Source organism: Propithecus coquereli, unplaced genomic scaffold (genome assembly GCF_000956105.1).
Source record: "Propithecus coquereli isolate 6110/MARCELLA unplaced genomic scaffold, Pcoq_1.0 Scaffold153, whole genome shotgun sequence".
Lineage (NCBI taxonomy): Eukaryota > Metazoa > Chordata > Mammalia > Primates > Indriidae > Propithecus > Propithecus coquereli.
The window spans coordinates 2,620,377-2,633,060 of NW_012139747.1; the positions used below are offsets into that span (position 1 = coordinate 2,620,377).

General features: G+C 39.8%; 1 protein-coding gene across 1 annotated transcript in view; it reads right to left on the reverse strand.

Annotated features, from left to right (window-relative positions):
* The window catches only part of SEL1L2 (sel-1 suppressor of lin-12-like 2 (C. elegans)), a 101,649-nt gene that overhangs the window by 2,502 nt on the left and 86,463 nt on the right, over positions 1–12,684 (reverse strand). The gene's annotated exons all lie outside the window — the stretch shown is intronic.

The following is a 12,684-nucleotide window of genomic DNA, read 5'->3' on the forward strand; positions in this document are numbered from 1 at the left end:
TGATTCTACCAATCCATGAGCAAGGTAGGTTTTTCCATCTGTTTACATCTTCTACAATTTCTTTTTTTAGTGTTTCATAGTTCTCCCTGTATAAGTCTCTTACATCTTTCTTTAAATATATTCCTAGATATTTAATTTTCTTTGAGGCTATTGTAAAAGGGCTAAGTAGAGAGAAACCATTGTTTGAAATATCATAGTTTATATTTTATAGGCAAAGTCCCCTCACCCCAAAAGGTGTTCATGCCCTCTTATCTCTGGGACCTTGAATATATTATGTTATATGGCAAAGAGGACTTTGAAAATGAAATTAAGGTTACAAACCTTAATATGGGGAGATTACCCTGGATTATCCAAGTGGACCCCATATAATCATATGAACAGAGTTATCTCAGGGCTGAGGGCAGAAGAGAGAGAGATGTGGCAGGAGAAGTCAGAGAGATTCTAAGCACGAGAGGGACTCAAATTGCCATTGTTGGAGGGGATAACAACAAAAGAATGAGAAGGAATTCAGAAAACCAGCAAGGGAATGGAGACCTGGGTTCTACAACCTCAGGAAACTGAATTCAGCCAATGACCTGAAAGAGTTTGGAAGTGGACTCTTCCCGAGAGCCTCCAGGAAAGAACACAGCCCTGATTTTAGCCTTGTGAGACCCTACACAGAGGATGCAGTCAAGCCACCTGGGCTTTTGACCTACAGAAACTGTGAGATAATAAATTTGTGTTGATTTAAGCCACTCACTTTCTGGTAATTTGTTACGGCAGCCATAGAAAACTAACACAATCTCCAAAAAGCTTTCTTGGATAACCCTGGACCAGTTCCTAGTTGTGATTTCAACAAAAGGGGCAGAGAATACTAGACACTAATAGAACAGTTCCCTAAAATAAATTAAAAAACAGATAGTAATAATCATTTAAAATTTCTAATTATCATCATAGTACATATCATATCTGAAGTTATAGAATTTGTTTATGCAATTTTCTGTCTCCAGGTCCTTGAAAACAAGGATTTGGACTGTCTGTCACCCTTGAATTCCCAGTGCTCAATAAAGTGCCTACTACATAGTAGGCCTTCGATATTACTTACAGGATAAATGAATAAGCTATGTTGGCTCTTATGTTGGAATTTGATTCCTCCAATGACATTCTACTATATTTTCAGGAAATTTTTTTATTGTTAAATTATGCCATGGTAAATAAAAATTTGTTTCTTTATATTTCACCTACTTATGGCTTGTTTTATTTGTTTGCTTTATTTTTTTCTTTGTGTGCCCAAATAGTAATGAAAAGGCTAAGTAGCGTTGCTTTTAAAGGTTAAAGTGTCCTGGCCTGATTCTAGAACTGTATTTTGCTTGAGTGCCCACGGACTATTTTCAAAAGAAAGGGAAGAAGCGATTTTTCACAAACTGTGGTTATCTAAATATCTCTTTGTCTTTTCTGCTCCATCACCCAGGCTTTGATAGTTATGAAAGGTCTTTGCTTGAGACCTTTGCTAAACCTGTTTTTTGGGTGGTGCTTTCTCTCAGCTGTCTTTTGCTTATCATTTCTTAAATTTTTCCAAAACTTTGTGGCCTGATAAATTGATTTGTTGGAGAAAGAGTAATGCTCTTGCTTAAAATACTTAAAATTCAGGAGATTGTATGGAATGAGTCTTCCTGGTAACAGAGAAAATAGATGTTGTAAAAACTCTCTGTCTCTAATTCCAAAAAATTCAGTAGGTGTTCATTGGAAAGCACCCTGTGGATTATAACGGCTGTGTCAGCCACACACGTAAAAGGCATATTGACTTGAACCCGAGATGCAGGGAAAGGCAGACTTCATCAATATCCCAGGCATCCATTCTTATTTGAGGCAGGCAATAGTTATTAGTTTATCTCTTGAAGTACAAGTATTACAATTCAGTCACTTAGTTTATAATAAAAAATATAGCAAGAAGTGGGATGAGCTCACCCCTTGCCAGGAGACCTCACAATTTGCAGTGGGGAGGAGTGGGACATGAAAGTCTTTCTTTAAAATTCCCAGAGAAAGAAATCACTGAATGTGTCTGGCTATTAGGGCGACTCATATAAAAGCAACTACTAGATAAAAAAAGACTCCTCATTCTTTGACCCTGTTTAGTAAAAAGTCCAAATCATGCAAATAAAAAACTCCTCCCGATAGTGTTTTGATGAAGGCCAGGATTTATTAAATGAGAAGTCCGTTGCATACCTAATCCACTTAGATTTAACTTCTCTGTGGTACATTTGAGTTTATTTTGTTTTAAATTTAGTGACGTAGGAGGTTATATAAACCTATCTGCAGACTCTTGTTAAATAATATGTTTCTAACTAAATGTCAGGTGAACACTGCCTAGTATTCAGATGTTCAAAATAGCTTCTTTTAATTTAAAGGTACAAAATTCTCCTGCAATGAAGTAGCTGGTTTGTGAAAATTGTTCCATTTCTCTACACAGGAGTTTTCCAGCTCCAGATCTTTGGGTGTCATCAAAAATTTCTTATTCTGAGACAGCGCATGTGAATGGGAAGGTAGTTTTTGAATAATTTATTCTTGTTTTCTTATTATAAATATACCATATGTTAATTAGAGGAAACTTTGGAAATACAGAACTGAATAAATTTTTTAAAAACCACCCACAATCTCACGGAATGGGGATAGTTACTGATAATATTTTATACACATTTTCCAGTATTTTTATATATATTCATGTATACGTACTTTTAGGAATTTTTTACTCTGCATAGTATTTTGTCTTCTGCTTTCTTAACTTAACAATATATTTCAAACAATATGTCATGCCCTAACATATTCCTTTAGTCTATAATGTTCTGTAATGGTTGTGTAGTATATTATAATAATGGCTAATACTTATTAAATACTTACTATGTACCAGTCACCACTGTCATTTAATCATCAGGACAATTCTATAGGAGAGGTGATGTTATTAACTCCCTTTTGAAAAGGAAAATAGACAGAGAGTGTCACCCAAATTTATATGAACTTATAAGTGACAGAACTGGGACTCAAATCCACAATTGTCTGTTTCTAGTATGCTCATGTAACTACCAGGCCATAAAATACATAGTGGAATACTATACCACTGCACAATAATAGAGATAACATGTCTTCTATTTTGAAGCATTTTGGCTGTTTGTAGAGTTGCTATTTTTTTTCAGTAACAAGTAAAGCTAAACACACACAAAATTTTGTTTCGTATATTTCTGATTATTTCTCTAGGTGATAGATGTTTATTTCCTGAAAGGTTATGACCATTTCTAAGTAGTGTGTATTCTGTCATGCCGTATTTCTAAGAGGGCCATTTTAAATATTGAATATATAACTTTAACTTATCCATTCTAGAAAATAATTCTATTCTGGTGTTTAAAGCTTCAGCTGTAACACTCCATAGGTGGTCAGACCAGACAAATTAGAAAAGAAACATCACTGCACCATAATTACTTTTACTTTTGACAGGTCTATTTATAATTTATTTGGTGGATGTGGTTTTGTTTTCTCTGCAGGATCCAAAAATATGTGTTATCTCATAGGTCTAAATATATACATTTGAAACTCTTCTCCAAAGGATAATTTCCCCTCACTGTTTGCCTTACTTTAGGATAGCTTTCTTTTTCTTCCATTTGAAAAGGTTATCATGTTTCTCATACTCCACTCTGCAAAAACATTTGTTTGTTTTTTTTTTCTGAGACAGAGTCTTGCTCTGTTGCCCGGGCTAGAGTGCCATGGCGTCAGCCTAGCTCACAGCAACCTCAAACTCCTGGGCTCAAGCGATCCTGCTGCCTCAGCCTCCCAAGTAGCTGGGACTACAGGCAGGCGCCACCATGCCTGGCTAATTTTTACATATATATATTTTTTTAGTTGTCCAGATCATTTCTTTCTATTTTTTAGTAGAGACGGGGTCTCGCTCTTGCTCAGGCTGGTCTCAAACTCCTGCCCTTGAGCGATCCACCCGCCTTGGCCTCCCAGAGTGCTAGGATTACAGATGTGAGCCATCACGCCCGGCCTACAAAAACATTTTGAACAGAATCTGAAAGCCCTGGTTCCCCCTGAACGAATTGTTCCTTCTTTAACATGTTTGCAGTATTTTATCTTTAATTCTTTTTAGGGGTGTGTTTGCATGTATGTGCACACCATTTGGGGCTTTAACTACAGCTATGAACATGTCTCTTTCGTGGTGGATTGTGAGCTCTTTGAAGGCTGTCTTGTTCTTCTTGTATCCTCAGAGCCAAGTATAGCGCTTCCTGACACAGAACAGGCAATTGATAAATATTCAAATGAATAAGTGAATGAATGAAAAGCAGAGTACAGTACCACGGTAGTTGAGAAGTAGATATCTTTTACATCTGGATGTTCCTTAAAGGATTCATAGAGGAGATGGCATTGAAGGTGTTCTTTGAAAAATGGACTGGTCTTTAACGGGCAAAAATGTAAGGGAAGATCATTCCAGCAAAAAGTCAGGAAGGTTCAGTTCAAGGTTGAGTTCAAGGTCTTTGAGGGGAAGGAATATGTAGTCTACACTATACGTGGGGGAAAAGTGATATATCAAACCGTTATTATCAAGGTAGCTTAGGTAAAGGAGAGTTTTGAATGCAACGTAGAGTCTGGACTTCATTAGGCAATAAAAAGTAAATAAGATTCTTGATACTTGTTTGCTTGTTTGTGTTTTTGGTGGTTTTTTTTAGAGGGTAGAGTAGGGTGGTTGGGGTAACAATATCAGAGTTATATTTTATTAAGAATAAACTGGTAGTGCCTTGTTAAATGGATTATGTATTAATTAAGATAATGCTAACATCTGTAACCCCCAAATTTCAATGGCTTAACATAAAAGAAGTTTATTTCTCCCTCATTCAACATTCCAATGTGGGTGTTACTGGTTGGTGGTGAATTTTCTTCATGTGGTAATTGCTGGACCAAAGCTCCTTTCATCCTGTGGTTTTACAGTCTCCTCCAGCCTCTGCTACATTCAGTCAATGGAAGGGAAAGAGACTAGGGAGCAGCTCCATCTATTTCTTAGCCGCCTCAGCCCAGAGATGAAGCACTTCACTTTTCCCACCAAGCCAAGAACTATCACGTGGATGCAAAGGGAGCTGGGAAATGTAGTCTCTGACTAGGCAGGCACACCTCCATAATCTCCTCACTGTGGACTGAAGATTACAAATCTTTGGTGGACAGAGCCACCTCTGCCACAGATTTGAAGGAAGAACACTAGAATGGAAGATGCCTTTACAACATACCAAGGTGAGCAGAAATTCAGACCTGAACCAGGTATGGACAGAAGGAATGGCCAGGAGGGGATGGGCAACAGGCTTTGTTCGTGGTTAAATTTCTGAAGTATTTACAAATCAAGTGTAAACTGAAAAAGTTTCATAACAACTTGTGGGCTGAGTGCTTATACTCCTGAACTAGTTTAGGTCCTCTCCCAATTCTTCCCCAGGTTTTATTTGGTGTTCCCAGACAATGCTGCAGTCAGTCCTGGCCCCACAGTTTAATTCAAGGAGCTCATTGGCTAAGATGCTTCCCAGAGAAGCTATTAAGGTAACTCACCTACATCATCCTAGCCCCAACTTCCTTTCTTAAAAACAGATGATAACAACAATCACCCATATTTTTACATTGATTTACCAAGAATTGATTTATAACTCACTTTCTTCCTCAGAGATCTTGAATGCGGAGTTTATAAAACATGATTTCCACCCTACCTTCTTTGATTCCCAGAGAAACCCTGATAATGATATTATAACTCATCTTTCTCACCAGTTTCCATGAAAATTAACAAATAAAGAGGATTGTGAAGTGCCTTGCTGAAAAAATGCTTAATTACTTGATATTTTAAGCGCTGGCGAGGCCTAGTCTCCTAACTGCTCTGCTTTTATTGGAACAAGCTTTGAGCTTTTAATTATCAGGATATTCATTTTAAGAATTAGAAAAAGTGATATCTCCTTGCTAATTTGATTATGAGATGGCAAGATTAGTAAACTTTGCCCAAGTACTAGGTGATTATTTTCCTAATTGCTAAACAAAAGAAACTAATAAAAACAAAGAGCAAGGATCCCTCATTAACTAAATCTAAAATTCTCCTATCCAGGTCTGAGGTTAAGAGCAGCCCCTGTTTCTTTTTAAACATAGAGAATTTCTGTAGGAGAAAATACACTGTGACTGAGAGAGACTGATCAAATGAACTATCCATGATACAACAGAAACCCCAGCAGAAAAGAACAGAAAAGTGGGCAAAGAGAAACTTCAGAGTGTTTTTCTGAACGTACGAAACGTATGTCTCAACAACTATTATTTGACTTTGTAAAGAAAGTGCCTACAGTGGCGACTCCAAAGAGGAAATCAAAGGCCAGCTGGGCACTGACAGCCTGTGTGTCCTGAGAGAATGCTCCTTCCTGCCCTCAGGGACTCAAGGCAAAATGGCCTCATTGTGCTAAGGATACACTGTCAGGGGGACCAAGTCCTTCTGGAATCACACGGAGTGGGAGAGCTAACTTGAATTTAACACACGGAGTGGGGTCACTTTTATCCTTTCCATAGACAATGCTCTCCTCATGTTGTTATGTTTTGCACGAGGAATGATGAATAAAAGCTTTAATCTTATTGAAGCCGTACTTAGCAGTGGCTCAAATTCCCTTCTGATCTAAGTAAGTCATTCCACACACTGCTTGACTGCAAAGGCGCATTCATTTTATCCTCAAAGCCTGGGGCAGGGCAGGCATCATTAGTTCTGTTTTACTGACATGAATGATGGGTGGGGAGCTGGGGGTGGCCAAATAACATCCCCAGAATTATCTAATTTGGCTATCCAATCCAGCTCCATTCTCCCCCAAATTTTACAAACACGGGAAGCTTGTACTTAGTAGGAATGGGGAAAACAGACTGGATTCGGATTTGACATTCTTTCCCCTGCTTAGGCTGCCCGGGCTAATGAAAAATGATCAGCCAAAAGGCAGGCTGCAGGAGAGGACCAGGACAGCAGGGATCTGCACGCTGAATAAGGAGACGGTAGCTGCAGTGTGCACCATTAGCAGTTCTCAAATAGGAAATTCCCTACCAATAATTCTCAATTACTAGCACAACTGGAAGAAAGAAGAGAGCATAAAAGCCGATAATTTCCACATTATTTGGCTTTAGAAATGCAGCCAGGAATATAAACATATAAACACTGAGGAGAAATACATGCTTGAGCACTAAGAAAGACTTCTCGTAGGGCATACTCTTATGCCCCAAAACAGTGGGTCAGACAGGCCTGGATTCAAATTCTGACTCCACTACTGATGAGCTCTGCAAGCTTGGCCAAATGACTTAACCTCTCTGCACTGAGCTCCCTGATGCCTACATTGAGGGCAATTATAGGGACTATCTCATTGAGTGGTTGTGTGGTTTCAATGACAGAGTACACATAACACACTCAGCCTGGCTGCTATTATCATTATTGATATTGAATGCACTGTATCACTCTGTCAGACCCTGATGCCATCTTCTGCCTTAATTACACTCATTGTCTTAGAGATTTCCCCGATACCACCTTGTGGTGCTAGTTCCTCTTTCCAAGTGAATATGCCTCATTCCTCAAATCAAGTGCAGTCTCGGGAGGATGGAGATACATACTCTTGGGCCTCTCTGAAGTGCCCATCACTGTGTCTTGTACACAGTGGGTGCTCCATGAGACCATGGATTAATGCCACCTTGGTATCCAACTGTGGTCTCACTCCACTTTCTCCTTCTTTCTCTACTGAGAGCTTCAGAGCCAGTGGAAAATTTTAATGGAAAAAGTCCTAAAAGTGGAGTGGAAGGGAGGTAGGGCCCCCAAGAGAGAGTATGTGCTGGAAAAAGCAGGAACTTACGAATCAAATTGGCCTAGACTAGATCTCTTCTACTCATTAGTTATGCCCTTGGCATAAATGGAGAAAATAATATCTATCTCACAGGGTAAGTAATATGTGTTGGCACAGGGGAGAACCTCAGTAAATGTTAAGTATTTTCCTTTCTTCGTCCTCATTGATGACATCAGTGAAATTCAAAACATTTATAAATTTTCTCTTCCCACACAGCTGTCATTATTAAGTTTGAATTATTACCAATGCAATTACCTTTGCAATACCCAAGCCGTGTTCATACATGTAGGCCAGATTGAACATGGCTTGTGCACTGTGGTATTTGTCGGCTGCGATGCTGTAATGTGTGGCTGCTGTTTGATAGTCTTTCTTAGTCCCATAGCCATAGTAGTGGTAATCTCCAATTTTTACTCTAGCAAATGCATTGCCTGATAGAAACATTAGAAAAAGAAGAATCGTAACTCAAACAATTCATGTGTACCTCCCAGGAAGTCAACCTAATAATCTTGTTTCAGTCCTTAAAAAAAATATATATATATATACCTGAATACCCAAATATCAAAAAACAAAAAAGACACTCGAATCATGATTAGATATACTTTATGAAATACAAAATATAATGCTCAATGCTAGCTGTCTTCATTATAGGATAACACCCAGGGTATCGTCCAAGTGTTCTTAAAGAACAAAAAATTACAAATTTTCCCCTTTAAATTCAATTTTTTGAAAGTAGGTCAACTCTTGGGAAACTGGAGCCCATCCCTCCTATCCTCAGACTCCACTCCTGAAGCTCTACTCTCCTGCATCACCAGTTTTGTCCTCTTTCCCAGATCAATCCCATCGGCCAAACGCTCTGGTGTTGTCCATGAACAAAAATAAACCCTCTCTTTATCCTGTAGTGTCTCCTTCTAGCTCATGCCCCATTTTTCTGTTCCTCTTTACACTCAACCTTTTCAAAAGTGTGTTCTACACTATCTCCAAAGCTTCACCTCCTACAGACTCTTTGACCTACTCCAACCTGGATTCTGCCCCTCCTCCTTGGAACTGCTACTTTGAAGGTGGTGTGTGACCTCCAGATCCATTGGCCATATCTCTGCCCTCATCTTCCCCAGCCTCTGAGCAGCACTGGAGTCATGGGACCCATGTGCCCAAGCACTTTCCTCTCTTGGCATTGATGGCACTGCATTCTCTTGATTTCCCTCCTACCTCACAGCCTCTTGTTTTCAAACTCTTGCCTGACCTCTCATCTACCCACTTTCTAAATGTTGGAATGTCAAGAGCTTGTTTCTAATTCCTTTCTTCTCTTTCTTCTTTCCCTTCTTTTTTCTCTTCTCCTCCATACCTCTCTCCACCACTCTGCTCCATCTCAACTCTTTCTCCAGGTGACCTCGCCTAGTTCCACGGTTATCTTTGTGTTAACTACATCTGAATTTATATCTTCAGTCCTGTTTCTCCCTGAGGCCCAGATCCTCATAATTGCCTTCTTTATTTCTCTACTTGAATTTCAAACTTAAAATGTCCAATAGAGATTTCCTAACACCTTACACCCCTTCCTCCAAACAAAATAATCAGTTTCTTCCCTGTTTCAGTACTAGAGCCACCATTGTCCAGGCCCTAAAGCTAGGGGAAGTATTCCTAGGTCTTCTTTTTCCCTCACCTCCATTATCAAGTTCATCAGCAAGTCCTGTTGATTTTATAATACCTCTTAAACATACCTATCTCTCGACATCTCCTCAACTACCTATTCAAGCCGAGAATACTACAATAGCCTTCAAACTGTTCTTTTATCTTCACTTTTCAATCCATTCTCTGCGTAACAGCCAGGGTGGTCTTTTCAAAACGTGAAATCAAATCACGTTATTCCCCTGTGTCAAATCCCCCCATGGCTTCACTTTGCATTTGGAGTAACATCCAGACTCCTTGCCGGACCTACAAGTCACGCCTACCTGCCTTCTGCCTCCCTGACTAACCCTGTCACAGGTCACTTTCTCACTCTGCTCTGGACGCCTGGCCTTATTATTCCTTCGACACACCAAGCTCATTCCTGCCTCAGGGTCCCTGCACAAGGTCCGTAATTAGGATCCTCAAGTCCCTTTGCCTGGAGGGTTCGGAATTCCTCCAACTGTTCACATGGCTGGTTTCTCATCATTCGGGTCTGAGCACAAATGCCCCTTCCCTCCTAGAGGCCTTTCTCTGAGTACCTTGTCTAATGTACCCCTGCAACCCCTACCCCAGCAGTTAACTGTCTCGTCTCCATGTTTTATTTCTTACAGCGTCTATCACTGATACAGTGATAGACAAGTTTATTTCCTTACTAGTGTATTTCCTCTCTCTCCCATGAGAACAGGGACTCTGTGAGGACAAGTATTAATACTTTGAAGTTCTTTTATTTTTTATTTATTTTTATTTCAGGATATCATGAGGGTACAAACATTTTGGTTACACTTTATGACTTTGCCTCACCCAAGAGAGGATTAGAAGCATGCCCGTCCCCTCTACAATGCTCACTGCGTCCATTAGTTGTAAGTTTACTCCCCCAACCCCCTAATCCCTGGAGAATATTACTACTGTGTGAGCACCATAGTGTTGATCAGTCAGTGCCAATGTGATAGTGAGTACATGTGGAGCCCATTCTTTCACTCTTGTGATACCTCACTACTTTGAAGCTCTTAATTACTGATATAGTCCCAGAACCTAGAATGGTTGCTTGATAAATATTTATGAAATGAATGGATAGACATGCTAGAAAACTTTTTAGAAGATGCTTTCCCCAGATATTAAGTAATTTCAATTATTACTTTCTAACAAACATGGATATGTCAAGTAGAAAAAAGTCATGTGACTTTTTAAGATATGAGTCTTTTAAAGGCCACCTAGGAATGAACTGTAAGGATCTCCTTGGGGTCCTTGTTTCCATTCATTAGGAGAATGTTGATTGAAAAGATGAGGGAACACTCATCTAGGACATCTATCCCAGCTGAGGCCAGCCCTTAGACCAGGGCTGGCTAAGCCAGACCTTAGCATGGTCTTGACTTACTTGGAAATACCCTGTGCGGTATGATCTGAGGTGTATCGTTAAGTGATATAGAGCATCTTCCAAAATTTCCTCCCCATTTGGCCTAGAGCAGTGCCTAAGATCCTTTGGCATTTATTCCTTTGGGTACTGAAGTTCTTTTAGTCTTCTAGAATGTTCTATTAAAATATAGACGCCTCTAAGAGATGTAATACCATGAGCTATCATTAGCTGAGTAGAACTAACATTATAAAATTCTCAAGCTGACAAAAGACATTAGTTATCAAGGTTTGCTTCCCAGATGCCTCAAAATGGACAGGTAACTGGGAGCAAAGCCTTATGAGAATGGTGCTTAGAAGAGAACCCCGAAGAAAAACTTGCTTCATCTCTAATTTTGCCCAAAGCTGCCCTCCTTTGACCCCTGAGGTTCCTTCTGGGCCATGACCCAGAGGGTTAGGACAATTCTGTGCACTTTCAAGATTTACAGGTTGTAAGCAGGGTCCCTGAAGTCTCTGGGAGTGGAAGGCAGTGAACGAGCTGGTTCTCGGGAGGATGCAGCTCCACTCTAATGAGGGGACTGACTGGGAATGTGGCAATCCTGATGGCCTCCTGTGGGGATCGCCTGACGGTGGAGGGATTTCCACATCCATTTCACAGTCACAGGGTGGTGACCGAGTCCTGATGGCCCAGCACTGCATGGTTCCTCACATGCAGTGACTGCTAAAAGAAGCATGGCCAGTGACTAATTGGAAAATTTCATTATTAGATTTCCTCACCCCAAGTGAGCCACTCAGCAGCCTTATCTTCAGGGACACTTATGCCTGACCTCTCTCGTGACACATAATTATTTTTAGCCATCTGACTTTTTTTTAAATTGGGGAATTCAGTTTAATATTAATGTATCCTTGTTTTTAATGTTTCCTTTCCTTGGTGCAACTTCCACACCATTGCCTGGCTTGGAATAAACTTGTATTTGTTGCAATTAAGCTGATTTGCTGTGGCTGAGAGATTGCCGGTGTTGTTTCCCGCTCTAAATATGGTCTTTATTGCTCTGTTGCATTTTAGAAAACACAGACTTTTAAAGGGAATTTCTCACTAAAGCAGCATTGATGGCTTGCTGCTGTGTTACCAGCTCAGCTGGATCTGAGCAAGCACCACTGTGACTTTTTCCTCTGCCTCATTTTAGTGTCAGCTGAGAATCATTTACTATCCTGTTCACTTCCTGTGAAAAGGGATGATTTGGCTTTAGCATAAGATGATTTTAAGAAACCTAATTGGAAGCAAAATTGCTCTTATTGCAAGAGAGTTCCTCACACATTCAAATGCCAATTGTGACAGCTTTGCAGTATCTCTTTGCTTTTAATAATGTAATTTTAGTGGAAAAAACAGGAAGAGACATAGCAATGCAAATGCCACTTGTCAATGCTTTTCCCACCACTGATATCTTATGTTCTTTATCCATGCGATCCTGACAAGCAGGACATGGGAACTCCAGGAAAGGGGAGAGGCTCCTGCCATTTATCTCTGGTTTTTGTTTTGTTTTGATTCTTACATGCTAATGGTTATAGTAAAGATCTGAAGTTTGTGGTAGTCACTAATGTAATATCTTAAAAAAGAAATCGAATGAGTCTGAGATGCATAAGTAATTTCGCCTATAAACTCATTGAGACATAAGTCACATCTCTGATTAGTTGTCAATAACTCAGCAAACAGTGACTGAGCCAGACCAAGAAAACCGGTTTCTTGAGTAAAATTGTCATGTTTCAAAGGACTGTTCTGATGTCATGGAGACAGAGCTATAAAAAAATTCCTTTGGTTTGCTGA